Genomic DNA, 24,423 nt, shown 5'->3' on the forward strand with positions numbered 1-24,423 from the left:
ATCGAAAAAAAGTAAAACATATTCAAACAAAGATTTTTTAATCAAAAGAAAGTCAAACACATTCAAACAAAGCTTTTTGAATCAAATAAAAGTCAAACACATTCTAACAAATGTTTTTGAATCAAATGAAGGTCAAACACATTCAAACAAAGTTTTTTGAATCAAAAGAAAGTCAAACACGTTCTAAAAAATCTTTTTAGATCGAAATTCTGTCAAATACATTCAAACAAAGCTTTATGAATCAAAAGAAAGTTAACCGAATTCTAACAATTCTTTTTGAATCGAAAAAAAAGTAAAACACATGTAAACAAAGTTTTTTGAATCAAAAGAAAGTCAAACACATTCAAACAAAGCTTTTTGAATAAAAAGAAAGTCAAACACATTCAAACAAAGTTTTTTGAATCAAAAGAAAGTCAAACAGATTCAAACATAGCTTTTTGAATAAAATGAAAGTCAAACACATTCAAATAAAGCTTTTTGAATCAAATGAAAGTCAAAACACATTCAAACAAATCTGTTTAGATAGAAATACAGTCAAACACATTGAAACAAAGTTTTATGAATCCAAAGAAAGTCAAACACAATCTAACTATTCTTTTCTAAATCGAAAAAAAGTAAAACACATTCAAAAAAAGCTTTTTGAATCAAATGAAAGTCAAAACACATTCAAACAAATCTTTTTAGATAGAAAAACAGTCAAACACATTGAAACAAAGCTTTATGAATCAAAAGAGACTCAAACACATTCTAACAATTCTTTTTGAATCGAAAATAAGTAAAACATATTCAAACAAAGTTTTTTTAATCAAAAGAAAGTCAAACACATTCAAACAAAGCTTTTTGAATCAAATGAAAGTCAAACACATTCAAACAAAGGTTTTTGAATCAAATGAAAGTCAAACACATTCAAACAAAGCTTTTTGAATCAAAAGAAAGTCAAACACATTCTAAAAAATCTTTTTAGATCGAAATTCTGTCAAATACATTCAAACAAAGCTTTATGAATTAAAAGAAAGTTAAACACATTCTAACAATTCTTTTTGAATCGAAAAAAAAGTAAAACACATGTAAACAAAGTTTTTTGAATCAAAAGAAAGTCAAACACATTCAAACAAAGCTTTTTGAATAAAAAGAAAGTCAAACACAGTCAATCAAAGTTTTTTGAATCAAAATAAAGTCAAACAGATTCAAACATAGCTTTTTGAATAACATGAAAGTGAAACACATTCAAACAAAGCTTTTTAAATTAAATGAAAGTCAAAACACATTCAAACAAATCTTTTTAGATAGAAAAACAGTCAAACACATTGAAATAAAGCTTTATGAATCAAAAGAAAGTCAAACACATTCTAAAAATTCTTTTTGAATCGAAAAAAAGTAAAACATATTCAAACAAAGTTTTTTTAATCAAAAGAAAGTCAAACACATTCAAACAATGCCTTTTGAATCAAATGAAAGTCAAACTCATTCAAACATAGCTTTTTGAATCAAATGAAAGTCAAACACATTCAAATAAATCTTTTTGAATCGAAATAAAGTCAAACATATTCAAACAAAGCTTTTTTAATCAAATGAAAGTCTAACACGTTCAAACAAAGCTTTTTGAATCAAATGAAAGTCAAACAACTTCAAACAAAGCTTTTTGAATCAAATGAAAAACAAACACATTCAAACAAGGATTTTTAAATCAAAAGAAAGTCAAACACATTCAAACAAATCTTTTTGGATCGTAATTCTGTCAAACACATTCAAACAAAGCTTTATGAATCAAAAGAAAGTTAAACACATTTTAACCACTCTTTTTGAATCGAAAAAAAAGTAAAACACATGTAAACAAAGTTTTTTTAATCAAAAGAAAATTAAACACATTCAAACAAAGCTTTTTGAATAAAAAGAAAGTCAAACACATTCAAACAAAGTTTTTTGAATCAAAATAAAGTCAAACAAATTCAAACATAGTTTTTTTAATAAAATGAAAGTCAAACACATTCAAACAAAGCTTTTTGAATCAAATGAAAGTCAAAACACATTCAAACAAATCTTTTTAGATAGAAATACAGTCAAACACATTGAAACAAATCTTTATGAATCAAAAGAAAGTCAAACAGATTCAAACAATTCTTTTTTAATCGATATAAAGTAAAACATAGTCGAACAAAGTTTTTTTAATCAAAAGAAAGTCAAACACATTCAAACAAAGCTTTTTGAATCAAATGAAAGTCAAACACATCCAAACAAAGGTTTTTGAATCAAATGAAAGACAAACACATTCAAACAAAGCTTTTTGAATCAAAAGATAGTTTAACACATTCTTACAATTCTTTTTGAATCCAAAAAAAAGTAAAACACATGTAAACAAAGTTTTTTTAATCAAAAGAAAGTAAAACACATTCAAACAAAGCTTTTTGAATAAAAAGAATGTCAAACACATTTAAACAAAGTTGTTTTGAATCAAAATAAAGTCAAACAAATTCAAACATAGTTTTTTGAATAAAATGAAAGTCAAACACATTCAAACAAAGCTTTTTGAATCAAATGAAAGTCAAAAAACATTCAAACAAATCTTTTTAGATAGAAATACAGTCAAACACATTGAAACAAAGCTTTATTAATCCTAAGAAAGTCAAACACAATCTAACAATTCTTTTTTAAATCGAAAAAAATTAAAACATATTCAAACAAAGTTTTTTTTAATCAAAAGAAAGTCAAACACATTCAAACAAAACTTTTTGAATCAAATAAAAGTCAAACACATTCAAACAAATATTTTTAAATCATATGAAAGTCAAACATATTGAAACATAGCTTTTTGAATCAAATGAAAATCAAACACATTCAAACAAAGCTTTTTGAATCTAATGAAAGTCAAACACATTCAAATAATTCTTTTTGAATCGAAATAAAGTCAAACACATTCAAACAAAGCTTTTTGAATCAAATGAAATTAAAACACATTCAAACAAAGCTTTTAGAATCAAATGAAAGTTAAACACATTCAAACATAGCTTTTTAAATCAAATGAAAGTCAAACACATTTCAACAAAGCTTTTTCAATCAAATAAAAGTCAACCACATTCAAAAAAGCTTTTTGAATCAAATGAAAATCAAACACATTCAAACAAATCTTTCAGAATCAAATAAAAGTCAAACACAAAAAAACATAGCTTTTTGAATCAAATGAAAGTCAAACACATTCAAACAAAGTTTCTGGAATCAATTGAAAGTCAACCACATTCAAACAAATCTATTTGGATCGAAATACAGTCAAACACATTCAAACATATCTTTTTGGATCGAAATACAGTCAAACACATTCAAACATAGCTTTTTGAATCAAATGAAAGTCACATACATTCAAACAAAGCTTTTTGAATCAAATGAAAATCAAACACTTTCTAACAATTCTTTTTGAATCGAAAAAAGTAAAACACATTCAAACAAAGTTTTTAGTCAAACACATTCAAACAAATCTATTTGAATCAAATGAAAGTCAAACACATTCAAACAAAGCTTTTTGAATGAATGGAAAGTCAAACACATTCAAACATAACTTTTTGAATCAAATGAAAGTCAAACACATTCAAACAAATATTTTTAGATCGAAATAAATCAAATGAAAGTCAAACACATTCAAACAAAGCTTTTTGAATGAATTGAAAGTCAAACACATTCAAACATAACTTTTTGAATCAAATGAAAGTCAAACACATTCAAACAAATATTTTTAGATCGAAATAAAGTTAAACACATTCAAACATAGCTTTTTCAATCAAATGAAAGTTTAACACATTCAAACAAAACTTTTTGAATCGAAAGAAAGTCAAATACATTTAAACAAAGCTTGATGAATCAAAAGAAAGTCAAACACATTCTAACAATTCTTTTTGAATTGAAAAAAGTAAAACACATTCAAACAAAGCTTTTTGAATCAAAAGAAAGTCAAACACATTCAAACAAAGTTTTTTGAATCAAAAGAAAGTCAAACACTTTTAAAATAATCTTTTAAAATCAAATTAAAGGCAAACACATTCAAACATAGCTTTTTGAATAAAATGAAAGTCAAACACATTCAAACAAAGTTTTTTATATCAAATGAAAGTCAAATACTTTGAAACAAAGCTTCTTCAATCTAATGAAAGTCAAACACAAAGTAACAATTCTTTTTGAATCGAAATAAAGTAAAACAAATTCAAACAGAGCTTTTTGAATCAAATGAAAGTCAAACACAATCAAACAGGCTTTTTGAATAAAATGAGAGTCAAACACATTCAAATAAATCTTTTAAAATCAAATAAAAGTCAAACACATTTAAACATAGCTTTTTGAATCAAATGAAAGTCAAACATATTCAAATTAAGCTTTTTGAATCAAATGAAAGTCAAACACGTTCAAACAAAGCTTTTAGAATCAAAAGAAAGACAAACACATTCTAACAAATCTTTTTGAATTGAAAAAAGTAAAACACATTCAAACAAAGTTTTTTTAATCAAAAGAAAGTAAAACTCCTTTAAACAAAGCTTTATGAATCAAATGAAAGTCAAACACATTTAAACAAATATTTTTAAATCATATGAAAGTCAAACACATTCAACCATAGCTTTTTGAATCAAATGAAAGTCAAACACATTCAAACAAAGCTTTTTGAATCAAATGAAAGTCAAACACAATCAAATAAATTTTTTTGAATCGAAATAAAGTCAAACACATTCAAACAAAGCTTATTGAATCAAATAAAAGTCAAACACATTTAAACAAATCTTTTTAAGTCATATGAAAGTCAAACACATTCAAACATATCTTTTTGAATCAAATGAAAGTCAAACACAATCAATTAAATCTTTTTGAATCGAAATAAAGTAAAACACATTAAAACAAAGCTTTTTGAATCAAATGAACGTCAAACACGTTCAAACAAATCTTTTTAAATCATATGAAAGTCAAACACATTCAAACAAAGCTTTTTGAATCAGAAGAAAGTCAAACACATTCAAACAAATCTTTTTGGATCGAAATACAGTCAAACAAATTCAAACATAGCTATTTGAATCAAATAAAAGTCAAACACATTCAAACAAATCTTTTTAAATCATATGAAAGTCAAACACATTCAAACATAGCTTTTTGAATCAAATGAAAGTCAAACACATTCAAACAAAGCTTTTTGAATCAAAAGAAAGTCAAACACATTCAAACAAATCTTTTTAGATCGAAATTCTGTCAAACACATTCAAACAAAGCTTTATGAATCGAAATAAACACTAGGCGAAAATATGAATTGGCCACCGGTTCAAAACCCCCCAATGCCACCGGTTTTGAACTGGTGGTCATTTGGGGGGTGGCAATACTCCGAAGCAAAGGCCACCGGTTCAAAACCGGTGGCAAAAATAAGTATTGCCACCGGTTAACTGGTGGCAATAACCCTTCCATCTTTTTTTTTTTTGGTATTATATATAAATGCCACCGGTTAACCGGTGGCAATGTGCATGTAAATATATATATATATATATATATATATATATATATATATATATATATATATATATATATATATATATATATATATATATATATATTTTGGTTTTGTTTTTTCCACTTGAAATATACTCCAACGATTCAAACAAAGTTTTTTGAATAAAAAGAAAGTCAAACACATTCAAACAAAGTTTTTTGAATCAAAATAAAGTCAAACAGATTCAACCATAGTTTTTTGAATAAAATGAAAGTCAAACACATTCAAACAAAGCTTTATGAATCAAAAGAAAGTCAAAACACATTCAAACGAATCTTTTAAGATAGAAATACAGTCAAACACATTGAAACAAAGCTTTATGAATCAAAAGAAAGTCAAACACAGTCTAACAATTCTTTTTGAATCGAAAAAAAGTAAAACATATTCAAACAAAGATTTTTTAATCAAAAGAAAGTCAAACACATTCAAACAAAGCTTTTTGAATCAAATAAAAGTCAAACACATTCTAACAAATGTTTTTGAATCAAATGAAGGTCAAACACATTCAAACAAAGTTTTTTGAATCAAAAGAAAGTCAAACACGTTCTAAAAAATCTTTTTAGATCGAAATTCTGTCAAATACATTCAAACAAAGCTTTATGAATCAAAAGAAAGTTAACCGAATTCTAACAATTCTTTTTGAATCGAAAAAAAAGTAAAACACATGTAAACAAAGTTTTTTGAATCAAAAGAAAGTCAAACACATTCAAACAAAGCTTTTTGAATAAAAAGAAAGTCAAACACATTCAAACAAAGTTTTTTGAATCAAAAGAAAGTCAAACAGATTCAAACATAGCTTTTTGAATAAAATGAAAGTCAAACACATTCAAATAAAGCTTTTTGAATCAAATGAAAGTCAAAACACATTCAAACAAATCTGTTTAGATAGAAATACAGTCAAACACATTGAAACAAAGTTTTATGAATCCAAAGAAAGTCAAACACAATCTAACTATTCTTTTCTAAATCGAAAAAAAGTAAAACACATTCAAAAAAAGCTTTTTGAATCAAATGAAAGTCAAAACACATTCAAACAAATCTTTTTAGATAGAAAAACAGTCAAACACATTGAAACAAAGCTTTATGAATCAAAAGAGACTCAAACACATTCTAACAATTCTTTTTGAATCGAAAATAAGTAAAACATATTCAAACAAAGTTTTTTTAATCAAAAGAAAGTCAAACACATTCAAACAAAGCTTTTTGAATCAAATGAAAGTCAAACACATTCAAACAAAGGTTTTTGAATCAAATGAAAGTCAAACACATTCAAACAAAGCTTTTTGAATCAAAAGAAAGTCAAACACATTCTAAAAAATCTTTTTAGATCGAAATTCTGTCAAATACATTCAAACAAAGCTTTATGAATTAAAAGAAAGTTAAACACATTCTAACAATTCTTTTTGAATCGAAAAAAAAGTAAAACACATGTAAACAAAGTTTTTTGAATCAAAAGAAAGTCAAACACATTCAAACAAAGCTTTTTGAATAAAAAGAAAGTCAAACACAGTCAATCAAAGTTTTTTGAATCAAAATAAAGTCAAACAGATTCAAACATAGCTTTTTGAATAACATGAAAGTGAAACACATTCAAACAAAGCTTTTTAAATTAAATGAAAGTCAAAACACATTCAAACAAATCTTTTTAGATAGAAAAACAGTCAAACACATTGAAATAAAGCTTTATGAATCAAAAGAAAGTCAAACACATTCTAAAAATTCTTTTTGAATCGAAAAAAAGTAAAACATATTCAAACAAAGTTTTTTTAATCAAAAGAAAGTCAAACACATTCAAACAATGCCTTTTGAATCAAATGAAAGTCAAACTCATTCAAACATAGCTTTTTGAATCAAATGAAAGTCAAACACATTCAAATAAATCTTTTTGAATCGAAATAAAGTCAAACATATTCAAACAAAGCTTTTTTAATCAAATGAAAGTCTAACACGTTCAAACAAAGCTTTTTGAATCAAATGAAAGTCAAACAACTTCAAACAAAGCTTTTTGAATCAAATGAAAAACAAACACATTCAAACAAGGATTTTTAAATCAAAAGAAAGTCAAACACATTCAAACAAATCTTTTTGGATCGTAATTCTGTCAAACACATTCAAACAAAGCTTTATGAATCAAAAGAAAGTTAAACACATTTTAACCACTCTTTTTGAATCGAAAAAAAAGTAAAACACATGTAAACAAAGTTTTTTTAATCAAAAGAAAATTAAACACATTCAAACAAAGCTTTTTGAATAAAAAGAAAGTCAAACACATTCAAACAAAGTTTTTTGAATCAAAATAAAGTCAAACAAATTCAAACATAGTTTTTTTAATAAAATGAAAGTCAAACACATTCAAACAAAGCTTTTTGAATCAAATGAAAGTCAAAACACATTCAAACAAATCTTTTTAGATAGAAATACAGTCAAACACATTGAAACAAATCTTTATGAATCAAAAGAAAGTCAAACAGATTCAAACAATTCTTTTTTAATCGATATAAAGTAAAACATAGTCGAACAAAGTTTTTTTAATCAAAAGAAAGTCAAACACATTCAAACAAAGCTTTTTGAATCAAATGAAAGTCAAACACATCCAAACAAAGGTTTTTGAATCAAATGAAAGACAAACACATTCAAACAAAGCTTTTTGAATCAAAAGATAGTTTAACACATTCTTACAATTCTTTTTGAATCCAAAAAAAAGTAAAACACATGTAAACAAAGTTTTTTTAATCAAAAGAAAGTAAAACACATTCAAACAAAGCTTTTTGAATAAAAAGAATGTCAAACACATTTAAACAAAGTTGTTTTGAATCAAAATAAAGTCAAACAAATTCAAACATAGTTTTTTGAATAAAATGAAAGTCAAACACATTCAAACAAAGCTTTTTGAATCAAATGAAAGTCAAAAAACATTCAAACAAATCTTTTTAGATAGAAATACAGTCAAACACATTGAAACAAAGCTTTATTAATCCTAAGAAAGTCAAACACAATCTAACAATTCTTTTTTAAATCGAAAAAAATTAAAACATATTCAAACAAAGTTTTTTTTAATCAAAAGAAAGTCAAACACATTCAAACAAAACTTTTTGAATCAAATAAAAGTCAAACACATTCAAACAAATATTTTTAAATCATATGAAAGTCAAACATATTGAAACATAGCTTTTTGAATCAAATGAAAATCAAACACATTCAAACAAAGCTTTTTGAATCTAATGAAAGTCAAACACATTCAAATAATTCTTTTTGAATCGAAATAAAGTCAAACACATTCAAACAAAGCTTTTTGAATCAAATGAAATTAAAACACATTCAAACAAAGCTTTTAGAATCAAATGAAAGTTAAACACATTCAAACATAGCTTTTTAAATCAAATGAAAGTCAAACACATTTCAACAAAGCTTTTTCAATCAAATAAAAGTCAAACACATTCAAAAAAGCTTTTTGAATCAAATGAAAATCAAACACATTCAAACAAATCTTTCAGAATCAAATAAAAGTCAAACACAAAAAAACATAGCTTTTTGAATCAAATGAAAGTCAAACACATTCAAACAAAGTTTCTGGAATCAATTGAAAGTCAACCACATTCAAACAAATCTATTTGGATCGAAATACAGTCAAACACATTCAAACATATCTTTTTGGATCGAAATACAGTCAAACACATTCAAACATAGCTTTTTGAATCAAATGAAAGTCACATACATTCAAACAAAGCTTTTTGAATCAAATGAAAATCAAACACTTTCTAACAATTCTTTTTGAATCGAAAAAAGTAAAACACATTCAAACAAAGTTTTTAGTCAAACACATTCAAACAAATCTATTTGAATCAAATGAAAGTCAAACACATTCAAACAAAGCTTTTTGAATGAATGGAAAGTCAAACACATTCAAACATAACTTTTTGAATCAAATGAAAGTCAAACACATTCAAACAAATATTTTTAGATCGAAATAAATCAAATGAAAGTCAAACACATTCAAACAAAGCTTTTTGAATGAATTGAAAGTCAAACACATTCAAACATAACTTTTTGAATCAAATGAAAGTCAAACACATTCAAACAAATATTTTTAGATCGAAATAAAGTTAAACACATTCAAACATAGCTTTTTCACTCAAATGAAAGTTTAACACATTCAAACAAAACTTTTTGAATCGAAAGAAAGTCAAATACATTTAAACAAAGCTTGATGAATCAAAAGAAAGTCAAACACATTCTAACAATTCTTTTTGAATTGAAAAAAGTAAAACACATTCAAACAAAGCTTTTTGAATCAAAAGAAAGTCAAACACATTCAAACAAAGTTTTTTGAATCAAAAGAAAGTCAAACACTTTTAAAATAATCTTTTAAAATCAAATTAAAGGCAAACACATTCAAACATAGCTTTTTGAATAAAATGAAAGTCAAACACATTCAAACAAAGTTTTTTATATCAAATGAAAGTCAAATACTTTGAAACAAAGCTTCTTCAATCTAATGAAAGTCAAACACAAAGTAACAATTCTTTTTGAATCGAAATAAAGTAAAACAAATTCAAACAGAGCTTTTTGAATCAAATGAAAGTCAAACACAATCAAACAGGCTTTTTGAATAAAATGAGAGTCAAACACATTCAAATAAATCTTTTAAAATCAAATAAAAGTCAAACACATTTAAACATAGCTTTTTGAATCAAATGAAAGTCAAACATATTCAAATTAAGCTTTTTGAATCAAATGAAAGTCAAACACGTTCAAACAAAGCTTTTAGAATCAAAAGAAAGACAAACACATTCTAACAAATCTTTTTGAATTGAAAAAAGTAAAACACATTCAAACAAAGTTTTTTTAATCAAAAGAAAGTAAAACTCCTTTAAACAAAGCTTTATGAATCAAATGAAAGTCAAACACATTTAAACAAATATTTTTAAATCATATGAAAGTCAAACACATTCAACCATAGCTTTTTGAATCAAATGAAAGTCAAACACATTCAAACAAAGCTTTTTGAATCAAATGAAAGTCAAACACAATCAAATAAATTTTTTTGAATCGAAATAAAGTCAAACACATTCAAACAAAGCTTATTGAATCAAATAAAAGTCAAACACATTTAAACAAATCTTTTTAAGTCATATGAAAGTCAAACACATTCAAACATATCTTTTTGAATCAAATGAAAGTCAAACACAATCAATTAAATCTTTTTGAATCGAAATAAAGTAAAACACATTAAAACAAAGCTTTTTGAATCAAATGAACGTCAAACACGTTCAAACAAATCTTTTTAAATCATATGAAAGTCAAACACATTCAAACAAAGCTTTTTGAATCAGAAGAAAGTCAAACACATTCAAACAAATCTTTTTGGATCGAAATACAGTCAAACAAATTCAAACATAGCTATTTGAATCAAATAAAAGTCAAACACATTCAAACAAATCTTTTTAAATCATATGAAAGTCAAACACATTCAAACATAGCTTTTTGAATCAAATGAAAGTCAAACACATTCAAACAAAGCTTTTTGAATCAAAAGAAAGTCAAACACATTCAAACAAATCTTTTTAGATCGAAATTCTGTCAAACACATTCAAACAAAGCTTTATGAATCGAAATAAACACTAGGCGAAAATATGAATTGGCCACCGGTTCAAAACCCCCCAATGCCACCGGTTTTGAACTGGTGGTCATTTGGGGGGTGGCAATACTCCGAAGCAAAGGCCACCGGTTCAAAACCGGTGGCAAAAATAAGTATTGCCACCGGTTAACTGGTGGCAATAACCCTTCCATCTTTTTTTTTTTTGGTATTATATATAAATGCCACCGGTTAACCGGTGGCAATGTGCATGTAAATATATATATATATATATATATATATATATATATATATATATATATATATATATATATATATATATATATATATATATATATATATATATATATATATTTTGGTTTTGTTTTTTCCACTTGAAATATACTCCAACGATTCAATGTAATTATGTAAGAAACACAACATCGAATAAAAAACATCGAAATCAACCGAAATATAATCCTAAATATAATTATCATTAAATTGTTATTGTACAATACCAAAATCAAAAAAAAATTACAACATAAAAATAAATTAATAAATAAATAAAATTACAACATCAGAAACAAAAAAAATAAAATTAAGTTCTAAAACAATATTCCAAAATCAACATCTTGATCTTTTTTTGACACAAACATCTTGATTCTTCGTGGAGTCATAATCTAATACCTGTATCAATTAAAACACCAAAATTAATAAAACTCAAGAACTAAAAAAAAAAAATGCATTATCTACCCAGAAAACTCAAATTAATAATTAAAAAAAAAATTAACCCAAAAATCCCCGAAATAAAAAACAGAAAACTCAAAATAAAACAAAAAAACCTAAAAAAACGCATGCAATTTCACCAGAATACTCGTACTATTTCGAAAATCAGAACACCAAGATTAAAATTAATAAATAAAAACTCACAAAAAACACGAAAAAAATAAAAAATATTAAAAAAAAAAATCCAGAACACTCATGCAATTTCGAATTAAACATAAACCTAGAAACCCTTGAATAATCAAATTAAACCCAGAAACATAGACCCATCAACACTCATCAATTAAACCCAGAAAATTCCAAAATCAATTAAACATAGCAATTACAAAATCGATAAAACCCAGAAACCGTAACCTCGAAATATCAAACCCAAAAACTGCGAAAAAGAGCGAAAATTGGTGTTGATGATGTAGATCTGACGGTGTTGTTGATGTTGGTGTTGCTGGTGTGGTGGTGGCGTGGTGGTGATTTCGTGGGTAATGGATTTTTTTCGGGTGAAGTTGGGTGATTTCGGTGGTTGATGGTGGCTTTGTAGTGCGGATTTGATGGAGGACGAAGGAGGAGAACGGAGGAGAGAGGACGAAGGGCGACGAGAGAGAGAACAGAGAGGGAGAGCAGGATAGAGAGAGATCGAGAGAACAGAGAGGGAGAGAAGGAGAGAGAGGGGGAGTAAGAACGAAGGAGAGAAGGAGATAGAGAGAAGGAGGAGAGCAGGAGAGGCGATAAAGGAGAGAGAAGATTAGGGTTAGGGTATATAAAGGAAGGGAAAAGAGAATGGTGGGCTTTTTTTTTTATTATTTGATTATTGCCACCGGTTCAAAACCGGTGGCCTTTATCATTTATGCCACCGGTTCGGCTTGAACCGGTGGCAATGTACATATGCCTAATCCCGCCCAATTTTTAAGCCACCAGTTTTCAAAAACCGGTGGCCATTGAGCGGTGTCTTTTTCAATTTTTCTACTAGTGAAAGTCAAACACATTCAAACAATGCTTTTTGAATCTAAAGAAAGTGAAACACATTCAAACAAGCTATTTGAATCAAATGAAAGTCAAACACATTCAAACAAATCTTTTTAAATCATATGAAAGTCAAACACATTTAAACAAAGCTTTTTGAATCAAATGAAAGTCAAACACATTCAAATAAATATTTTAGAATCGAAATAAAGTAAAACACATTCAAACAAAGCTTTTTGAATCAAATGAAAGTCTAACACGTTCAAACAAAGCTTTTTGAATCAAATGAAAGTAAAAAACATTCAAACAAAGCTTTTTGAATCAAAAGAAAGTCAAACACATTCAAACAAATCTATTTAGATCGAAATTTTGTCAAACACATTCAAACAAAGGTTTATGAATCTAAAGAAAGTTAAACACATTCTAACATTTTTTTTTAATCGAAAAAAGTAAAACACATGTAAACAAAGTTTTTTGAATCAAAAGAAAGTCAAACACATTCAAACCAAACTTTTTGAATAAAAAGAAAGTCAAACACATTCAAACAAAGTTTTTTGAATCAAAATAAAGTTAAACAGATTCAAACATAGCTATTTGAATAAAATGAAAGTAAAACACATTCAAACAAAGGTTTTTGAATAAAATGAAACTCAAAACACATTCAAACAAATCTTTTTAGATAGAAATACAGTCAAACACATTGAAACAAAGCTTTATGAATCTAAAGAAAGTCAAACACATTCTAACAATTCTTTTTTAATCGAAAAAAAGTAAAACATATTCAAACAAAGTTTTTTTAATCAAAAGAAAGTCAAACACATTCAAACAAAGCTTTTTAAATTAAATGAAAGTCAAACACATTCAAACAAATATTTTTAAATCATATGAAAGCGAAACACATTGAAACATTGCTTTTTGAATCAAATGAAAATCAAACACATTCAAACTAAGCTTTTTGAATCAAAGGAAAGTCAAACACATTCAAATAAATCTTTTTGAATCGAAATAAAGTCAGACACATTCAAACAAAGCTTTTTGAATCAAATGAAATTCAAACACATTCAAACAAAGCTTTTAAAATCAAATGAAAGTTAAACACATTCAAACATAGCTTTTTGAATCAAATGAAAGTCAAACACATTTAAACAATCTTTTTGAATCAAATGAAAATCAAACACATTCAAACAAATCTTTCAAAATCAAATAAAATGCAAACACATTCAAACATAGCTTTTTGAATCAAATGAAAGTCAAACATATTCAAATTAAGCTTTTTGAATCAAATGAAAGTCAAACACGTTCAAACAAAGCTTTTAGAATCAAAAAAAAGTCAAACACATTCTAACAATTCTTTTTGAATCGAAAAAAGTCAAACACATTCAAACAAAGTTTTTTTAATCAAAAGAAAGTCAAACTCATTTAAAAAAAGCTTTATGAATCAAATAAAAGCCAAACACATTCAATCAAATATTTTTAAATCATATGAAAGTCAAACACATTCAAACACAGCATTTTGAATCAAATGAAAGTTAAACACATTCAAACAAAGCTTTTTGATTCAAATGAAAGTCAAACACAATCAAATAAATTTTGTTGAATCGAAATAAAGTCAAACACATTCAAACAAAGCTTATTGAGTCAAATGAAAGTCAAACACATTCAAACATATCTTTTTGAATCAAATGAAAGTCAAACACATTCAAATAAATCTTTTTGAATCGAAATAAAGTCAAACACATTCAAATAAAGCTTTTTTAATCAAATGAAAGTTAAACATGTTCAAACAAAGCTTTTTGAATCAAATGAAAGTCAAACACATTCAAACAAAGCTTTTTGAATCAAAAGAAAGTCAAACACATTCAAACAAATCTTTTTAGATCGAAATTCTAACAAACACATTCAAACAAAGCTTTATGAATCAAAAGAAAGTTAAACACATTCTAACAATTCTTTTTGAGTCAAAAAAAAAATTAAAACACATGTAAACTAAGTTTTTTGAATCAAAAGAAAGTCAAACACATTCATACAAAGCTTTTTGAATAAAAAGAAAGTCAAACACATTCAAACAAAGTTTTTTGAATCAAAATAAAGTCAAACAGATTCAAACATAGCTTTTTGAATAAAATGAAAGTCAAACACATTCAAACAAAGCTTTTTGAATCAAATGAAACTCAAAACACATTCAAAAAAATCTTTTTAGATAGAAATACAGTCAAACACATTAAAACAAAGCTTTATGAATCAAAAGAAAGTCAAACACATTCTAACAATTCTTTTTGAATCGAAAAAAAGTAAAACATATTCAAACAAAGTTTTTTTAATCAAAAGAAAGTCAAACACATTCAAACAAAGCGTTTTGAATCAAATGAAAGTCAAACAGATTTAAACAAATATTTTTAAATCATATGAAAGTCAAACACATTGAAACATTGCTTTTTTAATAAAATGAAAATCAAACACATTCAAACAAAGCTTTTTGAATCAAATGAAAGTCAAACACATTCAAATAAATCTTTTTGAATCGAAATAAAGTCAAACACATTCAAACAAAGCTTTTTGAATCAAATAAAAGTCAAACACATTCAAACAAAGCTTTTTGAATCAATTGAAAGCCAAACACAATCAAACGTAGCTTTTTGAATCAAATCAAATTCAAACACACTCAAACAAATATTTTTAGACCGGAATAAAGTCAAACACATTCAAACATAGCTTTTTCAATCAAATGCAAGTCAAACACATTCAAACAAAGCTTTTTAATTCAAAAGAAAGTCAAATACATTTAAACAAAGCTTGATGAATAAAAAGAAAGTCAAACACGTTCTAATAATTCTTTTTGAATTGAATAAAGTAAAACACATTCAAACAAAGATTTTTGAATCAAAAGAAAGTCAAACACATTCAAACAAAGTTTATTGAATCAAATGAAAGTCAAACACTTTCAAAAAAATCTTTTTAAATCAAATTAAAGTCAAACACATTCAAACATAGCTTTTTGAATCAAATGAAAGTCAAACACATTCAAACAAAGCTTTTTGTATCAAATGAAAGTCAAATACATTCAAACAAAGCTTTTTTAATCTAATGAAAGTAACAATTCTTTTTTAATCGAAAAAAAGTAAAACAAATTCAAACAAAGCTTTTTGAATCAAAAGAAAGTCAAACACAATCAAACAAGCTTTTTGAATAAAATGAAAGTCAAACACATTCAAACAAATCTTTCAAAATCAAATAAAAGTCAAACACATTCAAACATAGCTTTTTGAATCAAATGAAAGTCAAACATATTCAAATTAAGCTTTTTGAATCAAATGAAAGTCAAACACGTTCAAACAAAGCTTTTAGAATCAAAAGAAAGTCAAACACATTCTAACAATTCTTTTTGAATTGAAAAAAGTATAACACATTCAAACAGAGTTTTTTTAATAAAAAGAAAGTCAAACTAATTTAAACAAAGTTTTATGAATCAAATAAAGTTAGACACATTCAAACAAATATTTTTAAATCATATGAATGTCAAACACATTCAAACATAGCTTTTTGAATCAAATGAAAGTCAAACACATTAAAACAAAGCTTTTTGAATCAAATGAACGTCAAACACGTTCAAACAAATCTTTTTAAATCATATGAAAGTCAAACACATTCAAACAAAGCTTTTTGAATCAGAGGAAAGTCAAACACATTCAAACAAATCTTTTTGGATCGAAATACAGTCAAACAAATTCAAACATAGCTATTTGAATCAAATAAAAGTCAAACACATTCAAACAAATCTTTTTAAATCATATGAAAGTCAAACACATTCAAACATAGCTTTTTGAATCAAATGAAAGTCAAACACATTCAAACAAAGCTTTTTGAATCAAAAGAAAGTCAAACACATTCAAACAAATCTTTTTAGATCGAAATTCTGTCAAACACATTCAAACAAAGCTTTATGAATCGAAATAAACACTAGGCGAAAATATGAATTGGCCACCGGTTCAAAACCCCCCAATGCCACCGGTTTTGAACTGGTGGTCATTTGGGGGGTGGCAATACTCCGAAGCAAAGGCCACCGGTTCAAAACCGGTGGCAAAAATAAGTATTGCCACCGGTTAACCGGTGGCAATAACCCTTCTATCTTTTTTTTTTTTTTTTTGGTATTATATATAAATGCCACCGGTTAACCGGTGGCAATGTGCATGTAAATATATATATATATATTTTTTTGGTTTTGTTTTTTCCACTTGAAATATACTCCAACGATTCAATGTAATTATGTAAGAAACACAACATCGAAAAAAAAAACATCGAAATCAACCGAAATATAATCCAAAATATAATTATCATTAAATTGTTATTGTACAATACCAAAATCAAAAAAAAATTACAACATAAAAATAAATTAATAAATAAATAAAATTACAACATCAGAAACAAAAAAAATAAAATTAAGTTCTAAAACAATATTCCAAAATCAACATCTTGATCTTTTTTTGACACAAACATCTTGATTCTTCGTGGAGTCATAATCTAATACCTGTATCATTTAAAACACCAACATTAATAAAACTCAAGAACTAAAAAAAAAAATGCATTATCTACCCAGGAAACTCAAATTAATAATTAAAAAAAAATTAACCCAAAAATCCCCGAAAAAAAAAACAGAAAACTCAAAATAAAACAAAAAAAACCTAAAAAAACGCATGCAATTTCACCAGAATACTCGTACAATTTCGAAAATCAGAACACCAAGATTAAAATTAATAAATAAAAACTCACAAAAAACACGAAAAAAATAAAAAATAATAAAAAAAAAAAAATCCAGAACACTCATGCAATTTCGAATTAAACATAAACCTAGAAACCCTTGAATAATCAAATTAAACCCAGAAACATAGACCCATCAACACTCATCAATTAAACCCAGAAAATTCCAAAATCAATTAAACATAGCAATTACAAAATCAATTAAACCCAGAAACCGTAACCTCGAAATATCAAACCCAAAAACTGCGAAAAAGAGCGAAAATTGGTGTTGATGATGTAGATCTGACGGTGTTGTTGATGTTGGTGTTGCTGGTGTGGTGGTGGCGTGGTGGTGATTTCGTGGGTAATGGATTTTTTTCGGGTGAAGTTGGGTGATTTCGGTGGTTGATGGTGGCTTTGTAGTGCGGATTTGATGGAGGACGAAGGAGGAGAACGGAGGAGAGAGGACGAAGGGCGACGAGAGAGAGAACAGAGAGGGAGAGCAGGATAGAGAGAGATCGAGAGAACAGAGAGGGAGAGAAGGAGAGAGAGGGGGAGTAAGAACGAAGGAGAGAAGGAGATAGAGAGAAGGAGGAGAGCAGGAGAGGCGATAGAGGAGAGAGAAGATTAGGGTTAGGGTATATAAAGGAAGGGAAAAGAGAATGGTGGGCTTTTTTTTTTATTATTTGATTATTGCCACCGGTTCAAAACCGGTGGCCTTTATCATTTATGCCACCGGTTCGGCTTGAACCGGTGGCAATGTACATATGCCTAATCCCGCCCAATTTTTAAGCCACCGGTTTTCAAAAACCGGTGGCCATTGAGCGGTGTCTTTTTCAATTTTTCTACTAGTGAAAGTCAAACACATTCAAACAATGCTTTTTGAATCTAAAGAAAGTGAAACACATTCAAACAAGCTATTTGAATCAAATGAAAGTCAAACACATTCAAACAAATCTTTTTAAATCATATGAAAGTCAAACACATTTAAACATAGCTTTTTGAATCAAATGAAAGTCAAACACATTCAAATAAATATTTTAGAATCGAAATAAAGTAAAACACATTCAAACAAAGCTTTTTGAATCAAATGAAAGTCTAACACGTTCAAACAAAGCTTTTTGAATCAAATGAAAGTAAAAAACATTCAAACAAAGCTTTTTGAATCAAAAGAAAGTCAAACACATTCAAACAAATCTATTTAGATCGAAATTTTGTCAAACACATTCAAACAAAGGTTTATGAATCTAAAGAAAGTTAAACACATTCTAACATTTTTTTTTAATCGAAAAAAGTAAAACACATGTAAACAAAGTTTTTTGAATCAAAAGAAAGTCAAACACATTCAAACCAAACTTTTTGAATAAAAAGAAAGTCAAACACATTCAAACAAAGTTTTTTGAATCAAAATAAAGTTAAACAGATTCAAACATAGCTATTTGAATAAAATGAAAGTAAAACACATTCAAACAAAGGTTTTTGAATAAAATGAAACTCAAAACACATTCAAACAAATCTTTTTAGATAGAAATACAGTCAAACACATTGAAACAAAGCTTTATGAATCAAAAGAAAGTCAAACACATTCTAACAATTCTTTTTTAATCGAAAAAAAGTAAAACATATTCAAACAAAGTTTTTTTAATCAAAAGAAAGTCAAACACATTCAAACAAAGCTTTTTGAATTAAATGAAAGTCAAACACATTCAAACAAATATTTTTAAATCATATGAAAGTCAAACACATTCAAACAAAGCTTTTTGAATCAGAAGAAAGTCAAACACATTAAAACAAATCTTTTTAATTCATATGAAAGGCAAACACATTCAAACATAGCTTTTGAATCAAATGAAAGTTAAACACATTCAAACATAGCTTTTGAATCAAATGAAAGTCAAACACATTCAAACAAATCTTTTTGAATCAAATGAAAGTCAAACACATTCAAATAAATCTTTTTGAATCGAAATAAAGTCAAACACATTCAAATAAAGCTTTTTGAATCAAATGAAATTCAAACACGTTCAAACAAAGCTTTTAGAATCAAATGAAAGTTAAACACATTCAAACATAGCTTTTTGAATAAAATGAAAGTCAAACACATTTAAACAAGCTTTTTAAATCAAATGAAAGTCAAACACATTCAAACAAGCTTTTTAAATCAAATGAAAGTCAAACACATTCAAACAATCCTTTCAAAATCAAATAAAAGTCAAACACAAACAAACATAGCTTTTTGAATCAAATGAAAGTCAAACACATTCAAACAAAGCTTTTTGAATCAATTGAAAGTCAACCAAATTCAAACAAATCTATTTGGATCGAAATAAAGGTAAAGACATTCAAACAAATCTTTTTGGATCGAAAGAAGTCAAACACATTCAAGCATAGCTTTTTGACTCAAATGAGAGTCAAAGACATTCAAACAAAGGTTTTTGAATCAAATGAAAATCAAACAAATTCTATCAATTCTTTCTGAATCGAAAAAAGTAAAACACATTCAAACAAAGTTTTTTTAAACAAAACAAAGTCAAACATATTCAAACAAAGCTTTTTATATCAAATGAAAGTCAAACACATTTAAACAAAGCTTTTTGAACCACATGAAAGTCAAACACATTCAAACAAATCTTTCAAAATCAAATGAAAGTCAAACACATTCAAACATAGCTTTTTGATTCAAATGAAAGTCAAAGATATTCAAACAAAGGTTTTGAGTCAAATGATAGTCAAACACGTTCAAACAAAGCTTTTTGAATCAAATGAAAGTCAAATACATTCAAATAATTCTTTTTGAATCGAAAAAAAAGTAAAACACATTCAAACAAAGCTTTTTGAATCAAAAGAAAGTCTAACACATTCAAACAAAGTTTTTTGAATCAAATGAAAGTCAAACACATTCAAACAAATCTTTTTAAATCAAATTAAAGTCAAACACATTCAAACATAGCTTTTTGAATCAAATGAAAGTCAAACACATTCAAACAAAGCTTTTTGAATCAAATGAAAATCAAATACAATCAAACAAAGCTTTTTTAATCTAATGAAAGTCAAACACAAAGTAACAATTCTTTTTGAATCGGAATAAAGTAAAACAAATTCAAACAAAGCTTTTTGAATCAAAAGAAAGTCAAACACATTCAAACAAGCTTTTTGAATCAAATGAAAGTAAAACACATTCAAACAAATCTGTCAAAATCAAATAAAAGTCAAACACATTCAAACATTGCTTTTTGAATCAAATGAAAGTCAAACATATTCAAATGAAGCTTTTTGAATCAAATAAAAGTCAAACACGTTCAAACAAAGGTTTTAGAATCAAAAGAAAGTCAAAACATTCTAACAATTCTTTTTGGATCGAAAAAAGTATAACACATTCAAACAAAGTTTTTTATTAAAAAGAAAGTCAAAGTCATTTAAACAAAGCTTTATGAATCAAATGAAAGTAAACACATTCAAACAAATATTTTTAAATCATTTGAATGTCAAACACATTCAAACATAGCTTTTTAAATCAAATGAAAGTTAAACACATTCAAACAAAGCTTTTTGAATCAAATGAAAGTCAAACACAGTTAAGTAAATCTTTTTGAATCGAAATAAAGTCAAACACATTCAATTAAAGCTTTTTGATTCAAATGAAAGTTAAACACATTCAAACTAAGATTTTTAGATCGAAATACAGTCAAACACATTGAAACAAAGCTTTATGAATCAAAATAAAGTCAAACACATTCTAACAATTGTTTTTGAATCGAAAAAAAGTAAAACACATTCAAACATAGTTTTTTTAATTAAAAGAAAGTCAAACACATTCAAACACAGTTTTTTTAATCAAATAAAAGTTAAACATATTCAAAAAAATATTTTTAAATCATATGAAAGTCAAACACATTGAAACATAGCTTTTTGAATCAAATGAAAGTCAAACACATTCAAACAAAGCTTTTTGTATCAAATGAAAGTTAAACACATTCAAATAAATCTTTTTGAATCGAAATAAAGTCAAACACATTCAAAAAAAGCTTTTTGAATCAAATGAAAGTCAAACACATTCAGACAAAGCTTTTTGAATCAAATGAAAGTCAAACACATTCAAACAGAGCTTTTTGAATCAAATGAAAGTCAAACACATTCAAACAACTCTATTTAAATCATATGAAAGTCAAACACATTCAAACATAGCTTTTTGAATAAAATGAAAGTCAAACAAATTTAAACAAAGCTTTTTGAATCAAATGAAAGTCAAACACATTCAAATAAATCCTTTAAAATCGAAATAAAGTCAAACACATTCTAACAACGCTTTTTGAATCAAATGAAAGTTAAACACATTTAAACAAAGCTTTTTGAATCAAATGAAAGCTAAATACATTCAAACAAAGCTTTTTGAATCAAATGAAATTCAAACACATTCAAACAAATCATTTTAGATCGAAATTAAGTCAAACACATTCAAACAAAGCTTTTTAAATCAAATGAAAGTCAAACACATTCAAACAAAGCTTAGCTTTTTGAATCAAAAGAAATACAAACATATTCAAACAAAGCTTTTTGAATCAAATAAAAGTCAAACACATTCAAACAAATCTTTTTAAATCATATGAAAGTCAAAGACATTCAAACATCGCTTTTTGAATCAAATGAAAGTTTAACACATTCAAACAAAGCTTTTGAATCAAATAAGAGTCAAACACATTCAAATATATCTTTTTGAATTGAAATAAAGTCAAACACATTCAAACAAAGCTTTTTGAATCAAATGAAAGTCAAACACATTCAAACAAAGCTTTTGTATTAAATGAAAGTCAAACACGTTCAAACAAATCTTTTTGGATCAAAATACAGTCAAACACATTTAAACAAAACTTTTTGAATAAAAAGAAAGTTAAACACATTCAAACAAAAGTGTTTGAATCAAATGAAAGTCAAACACATTCAAACAAAGCTTTTTGAATCAAATGAAAGTCAAATACATTCAAACAAAGCTTTTTGAATCTAATTAAAGTCAAACAAATTCAAACAATTCTTTTTGAATCGAAATAAAGTAAAACAAATTCAAACAAATCTTTTTGAATAAAAAAAAAGTCAAACACATTCAAACAAGCATTTTAAATCAAATGAAAGTCAAACACATTCAAACAAATCTTTCAAAATCAAAAGAAAGTCAAACACATTCAAACATAGATTTTTAAATCAAATGAAAGTCAAACACATTCAAACAAAGGTTTTGAATCAAATAAAAGTAAAACACGTTGAAAAAAAGCTTTTTGAACCAAAGAAAGTCAAATACATTCAAACAATTCTTTTCGAATCAAAAACAAAGTAAAACACATTCAAACAAAGCTTTTTGAATCAAAAGAAAGTCAAACACATTCAAACAAAGTTTTATGAATCAAATGAAAGTTAAACACATTGAAACAAATCTTTTTATATTAAATTAAAGTCAAACACATTCAAACATAGCTTTTTGAATCAAATGAAAGTCAAACACATTCAAACAAAGATTTTTGAATCAAATGAAAGTCAAATACATTCAAACAAAGCTTTTTTAATCTAATGAAAGTCAAACACAATCAAACAATTCTTTTTGAATCGAAATAAAGTAAAACAAATTCAAACAAAGCTTTTTGAATGAAAAGAAAGTCAAACACATTCAAACAAGCTTTTTAAATCAAATGAAAGTCAAACAAATTCAAACAAATCTTTCAAAATCAAATAAAAGTGAAACACATTCAAACATAGCTTTTTGAATCAAATGAAAGTCAAACATATTCAAATGAAGCTTTTTGAATCAAATGAAAGTCAAACATGTTCAAACAAAGCTTTTAGAATCAAATGAAAGTCAAATACATTCAAACAATATTTTTTTAAATCGAAAAAATGTAAAACACATTCAAACAAAGCTTTTTGAATCAAAAGAAAGTTAAACACATTAAAACAAAGCTTTTTGAATCAATTGAAATAAGGAATTGAAATAAGAGGTTTGACTTTCGATGACTTTCTCTCTTCTCCCTCTTCTCCATGGTTAATCGATTTTGATTGGTTTCTTCATCAATCTTGATCTTCGATGGCTAAGAAGAAGAGAAGAACAATTTTACACCTCAATTAGTATAGCATAGGAGTTCTATTGATGCAATCTTGAAGAATTTGCGAAACTCAGGTACAACTTTTGTTCCAAGCCTGATTTAGGAGGTAGATGAGCTTTTCACTCCGGCGCCGACACTGGTCAATCCATCTTGTGGTTCTATTCACCGGAGTGATGCTGAAACTATTGCTCTATTTGATGAAGTCATTTCTAGACTAGCATCTTCGAATTCCAATTAAACATTCCCTAGGGTTTCTAGGTCTACTATTCCATTGGATGCTGGAGCTGCTGCTCATCGATCTGAACCAGCTGTTCCTGATTCTCACTCTGTACCTCCCCTGGAACAAAACTTAAACAAGGATGGTGAAGATCGAAGCTCATTTTCTGGGAAGTTGGCTGCTAAGGGAGCTCCCCTGTTCTTTGTTGCCCCGGTGGTTCAGAATGGGAAGCAGGTGGCTCAGCTTCGGGATTCTGAACTTTTGGAAGGTAATAGGAAATGGTCTAATGCTTTAGTTTTCTATGTTGTTGGTCATTATCCTACTATTTCTGTTGTTCATCGTTTCATAGTTCAACAATGGCATGATGTGAAAAAACCAGACATTTTTTGCATGACGATGGGTATTTTATCATTAATTGTTGCTCAGTTAGTGATAAGGATACTATTCTTTGCTCTGGTCCACATATGTTCATGGGAAAACCAGCAATCATTAAACCTTGGAGTCCTAAATTTGATTTTGGTGCTGAGATTTTGAGAACTGTTCCATTATGGGTTAAGTT

At 26.6% G+C, this 24,423-nt stretch overlaps 1 long non-coding RNA gene across 1 annotated transcript; it reads right to left on the minus strand.

Moving 5' to 3' along the window:
* Positions 1-17,125: 17,125 nt before the first annotated feature.
* LOC145630708 (uncharacterized) lies at positions 17,126-18,157 on the minus strand. Its single transcript, XR_014112194.1, has 2 exons — positions 17,801-18,157; positions 17,126-17,349 (listed from the first exon to the last, which is right to left on the minus strand). It is a non-coding gene; the product is annotated as an uncharacterized LOC145630708 (long non-coding RNA).
* Positions 18,158-24,423: the final 6,266 nt, after the last annotated feature.

This window comes from Chenopodium album, chromosome 5 (assembly GCF_948465745.1).
Source record: "Chenopodium album chromosome 5, dcCheAlbu1.1, whole genome shotgun sequence".
Lineage (NCBI taxonomy): Eukaryota > Viridiplantae > Streptophyta > Magnoliopsida > Caryophyllales > Amaranthaceae > Chenopodium > Chenopodium album.